Source organism: Orycteropus afer, unplaced genomic scaffold (genome assembly GCF_000298275.1).
Source record: "Orycteropus afer afer isolate SDZICR_OR568_19922 unplaced genomic scaffold, OryAfe1.0 scaffold00106, whole genome shotgun sequence".
In the NCBI taxonomy this organism is placed as follows: domain Eukaryota; kingdom Metazoa; phylum Chordata; class Mammalia; order Tubulidentata; family Orycteropodidae; genus Orycteropus; species Orycteropus afer.
The window spans coordinates 9,547,388-9,558,714 of NW_006921693.1; the positions used below are offsets into that span (position 1 = coordinate 9,547,388).

Consider the following 11,327-nt stretch of genomic DNA (forward strand, 5'->3'; position numbering starts at 1 on the left):
GAGCAGCTGGTTGGTTTAAACTGCTGACCTTGTGGTTAGCAGCCAAATGCCTTACCCACTGTGCCACCAGTGCTCCTCAGTTACATTTATTAGTTTTTTTTTTTTTTTTTTTTACCACTTCCATAATTAACCAAGTAAAAATAACATTTGCTTACAAAAAGAAATTGCAAAGTTCAGAATGCCTAATGAGAGTCAGTCTCCTGCCTGAGCCCTTCCCACCCTCCTCAACCCTCTGCTCACTTCCCAGAGGAAACCACTTTTAACAGTTTCCATATTTAGCTCCTTTGGTGGTTACCACCCTATGGTTAATAATATGCTTATGCTACATTTCCTTGATGATGGGCTCTGGACATTATCTCTTTGCTCCCCTCCACGTTCTAGTTTTAAAAGCAAGAACAACTGATTCAGCAGCCATTCCTGATAGCCTGTAGGTCAAGGGACCTCTTTCTTTAGGACTCTCACTCTCTGTGGATCTAATTTGAGCAAAGAGCTTTAGCTTCAGTCAAAGAGAAACCACGGATGAGCTGAATTCCACGGGGCATAACACAAGGCTAGCAGGGGTCCGTTTAATTACTCAAGTTCAAATTGGGCCTAAGTTGTCATAGTTTTACTCTTTCATATTTTTCTGAGTATAGTTATTGGAAATGAAACAAAAGAACAAAAACTGAAACAGAAATATCCAGTCACTTGAAAAAAAAGGAAAAAATATCTTTTCTGAGAGTTGATAAATAAAAGAAAAAAATAAATATTACTTATTAAGAGATGCTTAACAGGTAAGGTGCTTTATTCCTCTATCTTAAAAACTAACCAAACTGCTAGGAAGGTGTCAATTAATGTTCACCTGTGGTAAGAGGTTGGCTTGGTTTTGCAGTTTTCTCTTGCCAGGAAATTACAGTCAGTTACCCAAAGATTAAGACAGGAGAGACAGAACAAAGTTAAAGAAACCATTACTGCTTTCTACAATTTCCATTTTTCTGGAAAGGGTACTATATAAATAACTTTGACTTATCATTTAGAAAACCTCTTTGTCATCTATAATGACTATAAAATGTTTTTTATAGGTTTTTACATTTATATTGACCACTTAGGGTCCTTTGACCCCTGTTCAAATCACCTGACACATGTCTGGTGTTTATTTCAAATTCCTCATCATATAGGGTGTCTCCCCAAAGTGGAGAGAGGAAACCCTGATGTTAATGGAGTTTACACACACACTTCATAGCCATAGATAAATATTAAATGGGTGGCCTTTATTAAAGGCATAGCTTAAAAAGAGACATTAAAGGATACATCTGCAGATGCAGCAAATTTGGTAGTGGGATGGAAAGAAATGTGGAAGGGGCTGTGTTTGCACCATTTATTGCTGTTTAGCAACCTTCTTTATGGAAAGCCTCTCTTGCCTTGTTTTGCTGGCTTCCTGATGCCATTCTTTCCTGGCTCTCCTGCTCAGCCAGGGATCTCTTCTTCCTGGCTTGTCTTTCCCCGTCGCTCCCTGACAGACCTTTTACAAGACTGCATCCTTCACCTGCTCCTTTTCTACTTCTGCAGTTTCCACTGTGGCTTGTCGCAGATAGTTGTTGAATCTATTTCTCTAGCCCTTGCTGCTACACTGAACACCAGGCTGCCCACTGCACCTTCTTGCATGGATGCCCCGAAGATTTCTGAAGCTTGACATGTCTCAAACAAAAATCATCGCCTTTCACCCTCCTGTTCTCACTGCTGTCCTCGAGTCCTTCTCATTTGGTAATAGACTCACTCTCTATCTTTTCACTCAAGCTGGAAGACTGAGGCTTGACCTCTGCCCCTGCCAACCTCTCAAAGTTCTGTTCATTCTGCTCCTGAATTTTGCAAATCTTTATGCTTCTCTCTATCCCCACTGCTGTGGTCCTAGCCAAGTCTTATTATCATATTTCTAGACAGCATTATATTTGTAATTTGGCTCTCCACAACTAGCTTCTCTGATCCACTATTTTTAAATTTTATTTTTGGCCAGACCTACTTAAGTGAATAGAAGTTCCGATCATGTCATTTGCCAGCTGAATAATCATCACTCGGATCCCCAGCAACTATTAGGGTGCAATGGAAACGTCCTAGCAACCTGCCACTGCTCTTCCTTCTGTTCCTCTTGAGCCTGCCTCAGTACAGTATTTCCAGGAAGATACGTGGAGCCTGGCATACATTACCCAAAAACTCACTTCCATTGAGTTGATTCGGACTCAAAGCAATCCTATAGGACAGAGTAGAACTGCCCCATAGTGTTTCTAAGGCTGCAGTCTTTACGGAAACAGATGGCCTCATCTCCTGCATCACAGCTAGTGGGTGAGAACTGCCCACCTTTCAGTTAGCAGCTGAGCACTTAACCATGCACCACTAGGCTCTTTTGGTACATGATAAAGGCCTGATAAATATCTCATGAATGAATCAACGTCTCAACAGGTATTGCATCTGCCAAACATACCCATGTCTTAGGCTGCTAGTGGAACTGCCTCTTTCTAAAATGGGTGAAATCCTGTGCATCATTTTTGTGATGTTTTTCATGACTGTCTCAGTCCATCCATTTCTTCCTAACTTGAAATTCTGTGATGTTTTGCTCTGCCACTGTCACATTGTTAACATGTTGCTGTTTATTGTTGTTGTCAGTTGCCACTGAGTGGCTCTGACATGCCACACCCCCAGGTGAAACAGAATAAGATGTTGCCAGTTCCTGTGCCATCTTCATGGTGTGGTTGAGTCCATTGTTGCAGCTATTGTGTAGTGCCTTCCAAGAAGGCATGTTGTATTAGACAACATTCTGCTGTGATCCATTAGGTTTTAATTGGCAATTTTTAGAAGTAGGTCACCAAGCCTTTCTTCCTAGTCTGTCTTAGTTTTGGAGCTCTCCTGAGTCCTGCCTACCATGAGTGACACTGCTGATATTTGAAATACTGGTGGTATAGCTTCCAGCATCATAGCCAACACACAAGCCACCATGGTATGACAGACTGGCAGACAAGTGGTGGTGTTAATATCTACCATGGTGGGTTGTGTGTTCATCAAGACTGGGGTCCTGGATGGCAGTGAAGAGCCAGGCCCTAACAAGCCTCATACATGGTAATCATCCCTGTTTGATTAAACTTCCACCACCTCCAGTTTCTCTTAGAGCTTTGTTATATTTCTCCTGAAGTTCTACAATAGCTTCTTATTTCCTCACCGAAGTAACAAATTGGTCCTGGAAGAACTGCAGCCCAAGTGCTCCTTGGAAGCGAGAATGGCCAGATTTTATCTCACTGACTTTGGTCATGTTGTCAGAAGGGACCATTCCCTGGAGAAGGATACTGTGCTTGGTAAAGTGGAAAGTCAATGAGAAAGGGAAAGGCCCTCAAGGAGATGGATTGACACGGTGGCTGCAGTGATGGGCTCAGATATAGCAAGGATTGTGAGGCTGGCACAGGACCAGGCAGTGTTTCATTCTGTTGTGCATAGGGTCGCTATGAGTCAGAGCTGACTTGATAACACCTAATAACAACAACAACAACATTTTCTTGTCCTAGAATCTATTCCTCAGAGCCATGCTTTTGCTATGATAATGAATATTTAGCAAAAATGCTAGAATGCCGATGAAATAGGGGCCAAGACTCTTGATTTCGGGGCAATTTCAGTTAGGCACTTGACTGTTAACCAAAAGGTTGATAGTTAAAATCCACACTTTGTGGGAGAAAGAGCTAGTGGTTGGTTTTTGTAAATGTTACAGCCAAGAAAACCCTAGGAGGCAGTTCTCATCTGTTACTTGGGGTCGATGGGAGTCAAAGTTGACTTGATGGCACCTAACAACAACAACCTTCTTAAAAACATCTGGATTTTTCGCTTTTTGGTGACTCTGATAGTTTTAGAATTTTGGACGACCTAGTTTGCAAAGTTTACAAATTAAGTAGAACATGTTTTTGTGGGGTAGGAGAGATCTTTCAACAAATTTTAACTGCCTAGCCATTTCACATTAATTTTGTACTTTGAGAATAAATAAAGAGTCAGGAAGAAATGTTCCCAGGAATAGGAAGGAGACATATCTCGGTCTAAAATGAATTTCATAACTGCATTTCCCTGCTGACAGATGTCTTGGAAACCACCTGAGTTGTAACAAATACATTCAATTATGGCAGTTTGATTAGGTTCTCTTCATGTGCATGTTAAGTTTGGATATGGCTGAAGTACATGACCCTACATTGTTTCCAGAGCCGTAGTTTGCAAAACAGCTAAATAAGTTTTAAACTTGGAAGAGAGAACAGAGAAACATCAGTCTAACCAGAGCATTTCTGCTGTTGCTGCAGATGCCACTGTTAATTGGAATTGCTTATTACTTCGGTTACTTTCAATAGTGCTTTGGGGGATACTGTTGCCTTAATATTGTCTAAACCTGTCCCTGCAGTGGCTGGACAACCTAGGGTATTTTAACTTGCATCCTATTACCTGAAAGTGGGCTTCTAGTTCCCTGTATTAGAAGTAGACATGTCTCTTGGGATTATAACCTTCTGTTCCAAGCTCAAACCACTTTGATAGGAAAAATGTGATCCTAATAATGCTTGCCAGTCACCTGTGGCTTGCAAAGTACTTAATGCTTATTAACTCATTAATCCTCTCCATGGAGCCTGTGAAGAAGTATTTTCCAAAGGCTGTGAAGTTGAAGCACAGACTGGCACAGCCTGCTGGGGGCACATCCATGGCCAATCCTGGGAAGGGACCCTACCTACCATTTTGATGATTTTAATACCAACATTTAGCAGATGATGATTCTTCTTCTTTTTTTGCTGCACCTCCAAGGCAGCTCTCCGCTCTATAGCCATCAATCAGAAGTCCTAATTGGGTAAATATAGCCAGAGGCATTGGCTGAAAAAGAAAACTTGGGAAGAAAAGCACCTGCTCAGAATGAATACTTGCAACATCAAGGCCATACATGATCTTGGAGTTTTTCCAAATTCAACATGTTGGTCAGTCTTTTGAGTCTCCCATTTATCTAGGCAGGTAAGGGTTTGCTTAATTTTTTCCTCATCCCCTCACAAAACGTTTATGAAGCACACAACTGCAGACAGAACCGTGCAGGTTTTCTTTCGAGGACCCCATCTCTGCCTTCTGGAAAGCTTTGTCCTTCTAAATGGTAGAAATGTTTCCTAGCTGAACACTGGTTTGAAATTTCATATCTGAAACTCAGTATTATTCCTAATTCTAGTTCAGGGCCTCATTTCTGTTCCTTAGATCTATTGGTTCAGGGTGATTTTGGGGAATCTGTGGTTAAAGCATTGGGCTGCTAACCAAAAGGTTGGTGGTCCAAACTCACCAGCTGCTTCATGGGAAAAAGATGCAGTGGCCTGCTTCCATAAAGGTTACATCTTTGGAAACACTGTGGGCAATTCCACCCTGCCCGGTAGGGTCACTATGAGTCGGAGTGGTCTCAGTGGCAACAGGTTTATGAGTCCCTGGGTGATGCAGATGGTTAACCTACGTGCCTGCTAACTGAAAGGTTGGTGGTTGGAGTCCACCCAAAGGCTCCTGGATAGAAAATCCTGGAAAATCAGACACTGAAAACCCTACGGAGAATAGTTCTACTCTGACACCTTGAGCTGGCCACGAGTCAGAGTGGACTTGGTGGCATCTGGCCCAGCTGGTCTCTAATCACACGCTTCTCAGATAACCATATTGCCACCTTATTATTTTCCTAATAAAGTATGTAGAGCTCAAGGGCATGTGGACTTTTTATTCATTCATGTCTGGGTTTATTGATTTAGCAGGTACTTCTTTATTATCTGATAGGTGGCAACTACGTGCTGAGCTCCTGGGGCTTCTCCTGTGATCAGGCTGAGAGGGAAAGCAGGAGGAAATCCTGGGGACCTGCTCCTGTAACGATCACAGCCACGAAAACCCTGCGGTGCGGTTCTACTCTGTGTCACATGGGCCAGAATCAATGCAACGGCAAAGGCCTTGGGTCATTTTGTTTGTTTTATGGGGAAAAGAAGGCAGGTGTGCCATTTAGGCCCAGCCTTTCATCACATTCGCAAAAGGCCTCCCACTGGAACTCTTGATGTTGTTCCCAACTAAAGTGCGTGTGCATGTTTGTATTTTGATTTTATATTAAAGTGATTTCTGAAATATCAACACTTAAAACCATATGAGAGTTTTTTTAATCTTGCTTTTGTATTTGTTAATTTAATAACATATTGGGAATTCCAAAAAATGGAATTAACTAGGGCCCCTTCCCACCTCTGAGAGTTTGTAGAAGTGCCTCAGCCACCTCTCTTGTGTCTCATTATCCCACAAGACATCAGGCTTCCTCCACCATGAGAGAGAAAGAAGGTGCATGCCAGGATACGAGAGCAGCCGTTCAGGCCTCTTGGGACATACATGTTTGAAAGCTGGATGGGAATAGACCTGGCCAGGTACGGGGCATCCTCAAGCCCTACAGGCAGTTTATGGTTCCGTGTGACTACCATGGAGCTTCCTGGTCCATTGTGCCCTGTTCCTTCTCCTTCGTACAGGACCCTCAACAAAAGAACTGTGCCACTACTGTGCTCTGCCTCCCTATGCGGGCCGCCCATGTTGTTCCTGGGACATAGGCTGACTTCCGTTTCTTTCCTTTCTTTTAATTGAGTCCAGCCTGGTGTCACACACATTGCCAGTGTCTTTCTGCTGTACCCTTCATTGTTCCTACCAACAATAGGGGCTGGCCCACATCAAAAACGGAAAGTTTGGTTTTAATCAGAACAATATTTGCGTTCCGCGCTTTGATGGTTGCGCTACTGCCCGGGCCAGAGCAAGGCTGTGCCACAACAGTGAGCCCGTGGTCTAGCTTCTCTTCTCTGGAGCTGGGAACGCCAGGATGCGGTTAGCAGGATGCAGACCGAGTATCACTTAGATTAAGAACGTGCAAGCAATTCCTCCGAAGTAAATTCCACTGAAATGAACAAGAGAGGGAGAAAAAGAACCCAGACAAAACAAACAGCTCCTTTCCCCTTTCCCCCAAACACAAAGAAGACAAACAAGGCCAACGTGACTATTTCCCCCACTTCCTTCTGTTCTATTATTTTTTTTTTCTCTGACTTTTAGACAAGCGAAAAAAGGCAAACAGTTTGCTCTCTGCTTTCCCTGGAGGTCCAGAATGATCTGTGCTATGCATCGTGGATATCAGTTCTCAAATATGCCAAAAGCATTTGAAATTCAGCATGCTACAACTGAGCTTGCCGTTTCTCCCTTAGAAATCTGCTCCTCTGTTTTCATAATCCAGCACCAGGCGCCTGGGCTGCAACCCTGGATTCATCCTACAGGCCTTTGTCTCCCTGTGTTCTGTCAATTCTACCACCTAACTGTCTGGGAATCCAATTACTGCCTTCGAGTGCGTCCCTTCTAATCCATATGCCTGCCAGCTGCCATGGAGATCTGTCTCAAGTGCAGATAAGACTGTGCCATTCTCCTGCAAGAGACCTGCAAGAGACTCTGAGGACCCCCAGATTCAGAGGCTCGCACCCACCACGCCCTTAAGGATCATATGGTCATGTCCATCTTCACAGCCTAGCTGCAGCCTCCCAAGTAAGGCCCATTATAGTGTGTGCTGTACCCACCAGCCACTCCGCAGAAGGAAGACTGGGCAATCTACTTCCGTAACGATGTACCACCTCGGAAACCCAAAGGGGGTCGCTATGAGTCAGAATTGACTCAGTGGCAGTGAGTTTGATTTTTTTGGTTTGGTGGCCACCACAGATGTCTGTCTGACCGCACAGATGTCTGTCTGACCGTGCCTTCACGGCCTTGTGCCTTCGTTGCCTCTGGGTCTTTCCTCCTGTTGCTCCACCTTGAATATTCTTTCTCTTTCTTTTATAACCAGTTACATCCTGCTCTTTCTTCCAGACTCAGCTCAATTTTCTCCACTTTCACCAAGTCTTCCCAGGTTCCCCAGGGAGTGGGTGGCGTTAACCTTTTACCTGGAGGGTGGTTTACTGGAAAGAACATTGTCTGCAGAGATAGGCCTAGCGAATCATGAAAACTTGTTCCACTCCAAAGTGTAGTTGCCTCATCCATAACTTAGACACAGCGCCAACTTCATAGCATTATTGAGAGAGACAAACTAAGTAATAGTGTTTCCAGCAAATACGAATTTTCTTCCAAGAGCAGCCAAGAGACCCCATGGGGCAGTTCTGCTCTATCCCATGGAGTTTCTATGAGTTGGAATCTACTCGATGACACTAACAAAAACACATAGTGGTGAAAGGAGTATGGCCCTGAATCCAGACTTCTTGTTGTTGGTTACTGTTAGCCCCACTGCTTGCTTATAGGGGTGACCTTGAGGAATTGCATTTGCTTGAGCAAGTTAGTCTTTTTCAGTGCCCTCATCTGTGTAATAGTCCCTACTTCACTGGGTGGTTGGGAACATTAAATGAGATCAATGTAAATTTATTACAGTGATGTTGGGTACATGGTAATCACACACTGGATGTAGGTGGTAACCATTTATCCTGCACATGCTGTATTCTATTGTAATTATTTGTTTACATAGTTCTGTCCTTATTAGGTTGGAATTTCCAAAGGGACCAGACTGTGTCTTATTGCTGTTGTTGCTGGGTGCTGTTGGATCTGCATGTGACAGAGTAGAACTGCCCTAGAGGATCTTTATGGGAGCAAATTGCTGGGTCTCTCTCCCACAGAGTTACTGGGTGGGTTTATGCTACCAACTTCCCAGATAGCAGCCAAGCCCTTAGCTCATGGTTGTTTTCTCAACTATGCACGAAGCACAGTGTAAGCAGGCAGAAATAGTTTCTGGTAATGCATAAACCAGGATCATTTCATCTGAGGTTTTATTCTTATACTACAGTTAAAAACACAGTCTGAGCTTCTTCCAGGATACTTCTTCCAGGATACTTCTTCCAGGATTGTCATGTCCATGTCAATCACCCATCAAGATCCATCTTAAAACAGGCCTCTTGTGGCAGCAGCTTTTTTATTTGTTTGCTTTTCATGTCTTTCCTCTTCCCTTTTCCTTCAAGGGCCCCTCAGCTTTGAATGAAAGTTGTTGATCTCTGTTTTAGACTGGACCTGCCCTGGACCACTGAGACTATCAATTTTCCAAGCCCTCTCTTTCCTTCTTCCTGAATGTGGCAAGCACATCATTCTTCCTCACCCCTGTCAGCTTAATTGACTTCAGTGGTGATGGATACCAGGGACACTTACCTGCCTTTATTATATGGTATATTACAAATAAAGAAGTATGCTCATTGCCTCTTCCCTGAGAAGCATTCCAGAGGATTCTGAACAGCACACAGATAGAACAGGATAAAATGTGGGTTGAAGTAGCATTACCAGAAGGAACTCCTAAGAGCAGAGTATTTTCGAAGGTTTCTGTGAGTATGGCTGAATTCTGTTGGAAAGATGCTCAGAGAGCTTGGAGTAAATAAAGGCTATTTGGGGTTAAAGTCCAAAGAAACTAGCATGGTTTAGTTTTGTTTCAAGCACTTTTTTCCATTGTCTCCACGTCAGACCAGTCAACTGAAAATGACACTTGACTGGGAAGAAAACAGAAGCCATGCACGGTTTCTGCAGTGCTAACTGATTGACTGCTGGATGGAATTATCAGCCTACTCCACTTGCATTTGCATGCTCTTAGCAGAGAAAGTGAAACACTTGTGTGATTCAGTGGAACAGAAATTATTTATACCTTTTTCCCTAAATCTTTTTCTTTACCTTTGTAAAGAAATAGAGAAGTTTCAGGTACGTTTTCCAAAAGAATAATTGTTTCTGCACTCTTTGGATGACAGAAATAATGGAGTCTTAAAGAGAACACCACCCAGTGTTCCGTAAATTCTGATCTTCTTTTATATCATTCTCTCACTGCTGAGCTTCTAATTATTGACTGGTTTCCCTGGTCTCTTTTTCCGAAACATTGTTTACCTCCCTCTGGGACAGAGCTGTTTCCTTTCCTAGGGATATAGGGCTGCTGGCGCCACTGCATTCCAGCCACAAATCCAGCTTTCGCAGAATCGTTATATGGCCTTCCCATATAATGACTTCTCTTATGCACCTATTGACTGACCAACTTCCCGGTTAAGAAAAGACAACCTGGAAAACTATGAGCCAGAGGAAGCCTTTGGAACAACTAAAATGGAAATAAGAGAAAGTTGATACAATGTGAAGAATGTAACCCATATCACTGAACAACCTGTATAGAAATTGTTGAATGGAAAACTGGCTGTGTACACTTCCACTGAAAATACCATAAAATATTCTTAAAAACAAACAAAAAAATGACCCTTTCTGTTAGAATTCCAGGATGATTACTCTATACATCTTACTGTTTTCCATTTCCCAGCTAATGTAGGTGAAGATTGGTACCAGAGAGAAATTGAAACTACATAAGAAAACGGTTCAGCTGTTAGCCAAAAGATTGAAGGTTTCTGTCTACCTGGAGGCACTGCAGAAAAAAGCCCTGGCAGTCTACTTCCAAAAAATCAGCTGTTAACAATCCCATGGAACACAGTTCTATATGGTGTCACACAGTCAGAATCAGGGGCATCACTGGGAGGGAGTGTGAACCATACTAGATGGCGTGTCAGAGGGGTGACAACAAAAAGACTGTAGATTCTTGTGCACTGTTTCACCAGAAGTATATTATTTTTATAAAAACATGCCTGTTTTCAGTTATGACAACAAAAACATTTTTCATCAGCTCAGTTTCCAAAAGCAAAACCTGCTGTTGTCAGGTCAATTCCGACTCATAGTGGCCCTACAGTCCGGGCTAGAGCTGCTGCAAAGGGTTTCAGATCACGTGGTTTTGTCCCCACGCACTACAAGCATGCACTGCTGTTTTGGTGCTGCCAGTGCTTTTATAGTCTCTGAGTTTGTCAGAGATTTTCTGCTGTTTTAGCTACCATATTGTGGTAATGATTATTTATGAACCTTTATCGATAACTTTTTGAGAGTGATGTAGTAATTAAAGGAAAAAAAGGAAGAAAAATAAAGACTTCTGTTCAGTTACTGATACTGTAACTAATGATGTAATTCAATGTAGAAAGATTGAACAAAACAATTTTCTTGTTAATATTTATATAATCTAAGACATATTTCATTGATGTAATTCACAACTATCTCGTGTATTATCCTATAATTAAAATTGATAATAAGCATTACTGAGGATTCTGTATAGTCTGGTAGAGGAGGAGACCAACCCTACAGGTCAAATGCATCAATGCTTCAGTCTCCCTAATATTATTTATATTATATTTTATGTTGTTGTTGGTGTTATGTGCCATTGAGTTGGACCCGACTCATAGTGACCCCTCCTTGGGTTTCCAAGGCAGTATCACTATGGAAGTAGA

General features: G+C 42.6%; 1 protein-coding gene across 1 annotated transcript in view; it reads left to right on the top strand.

Annotated features, from left to right (window-relative positions):
* The window catches only part of SNTB1 (syntrophin beta 1), a gene marked incomplete at its 3' end in the record, with an annotated part of 321,501 nt that overhangs the window by 32,574 nt on the left and 277,600 nt on the right, over positions 1-11,327 (top strand). The window lies entirely within an intron of this gene.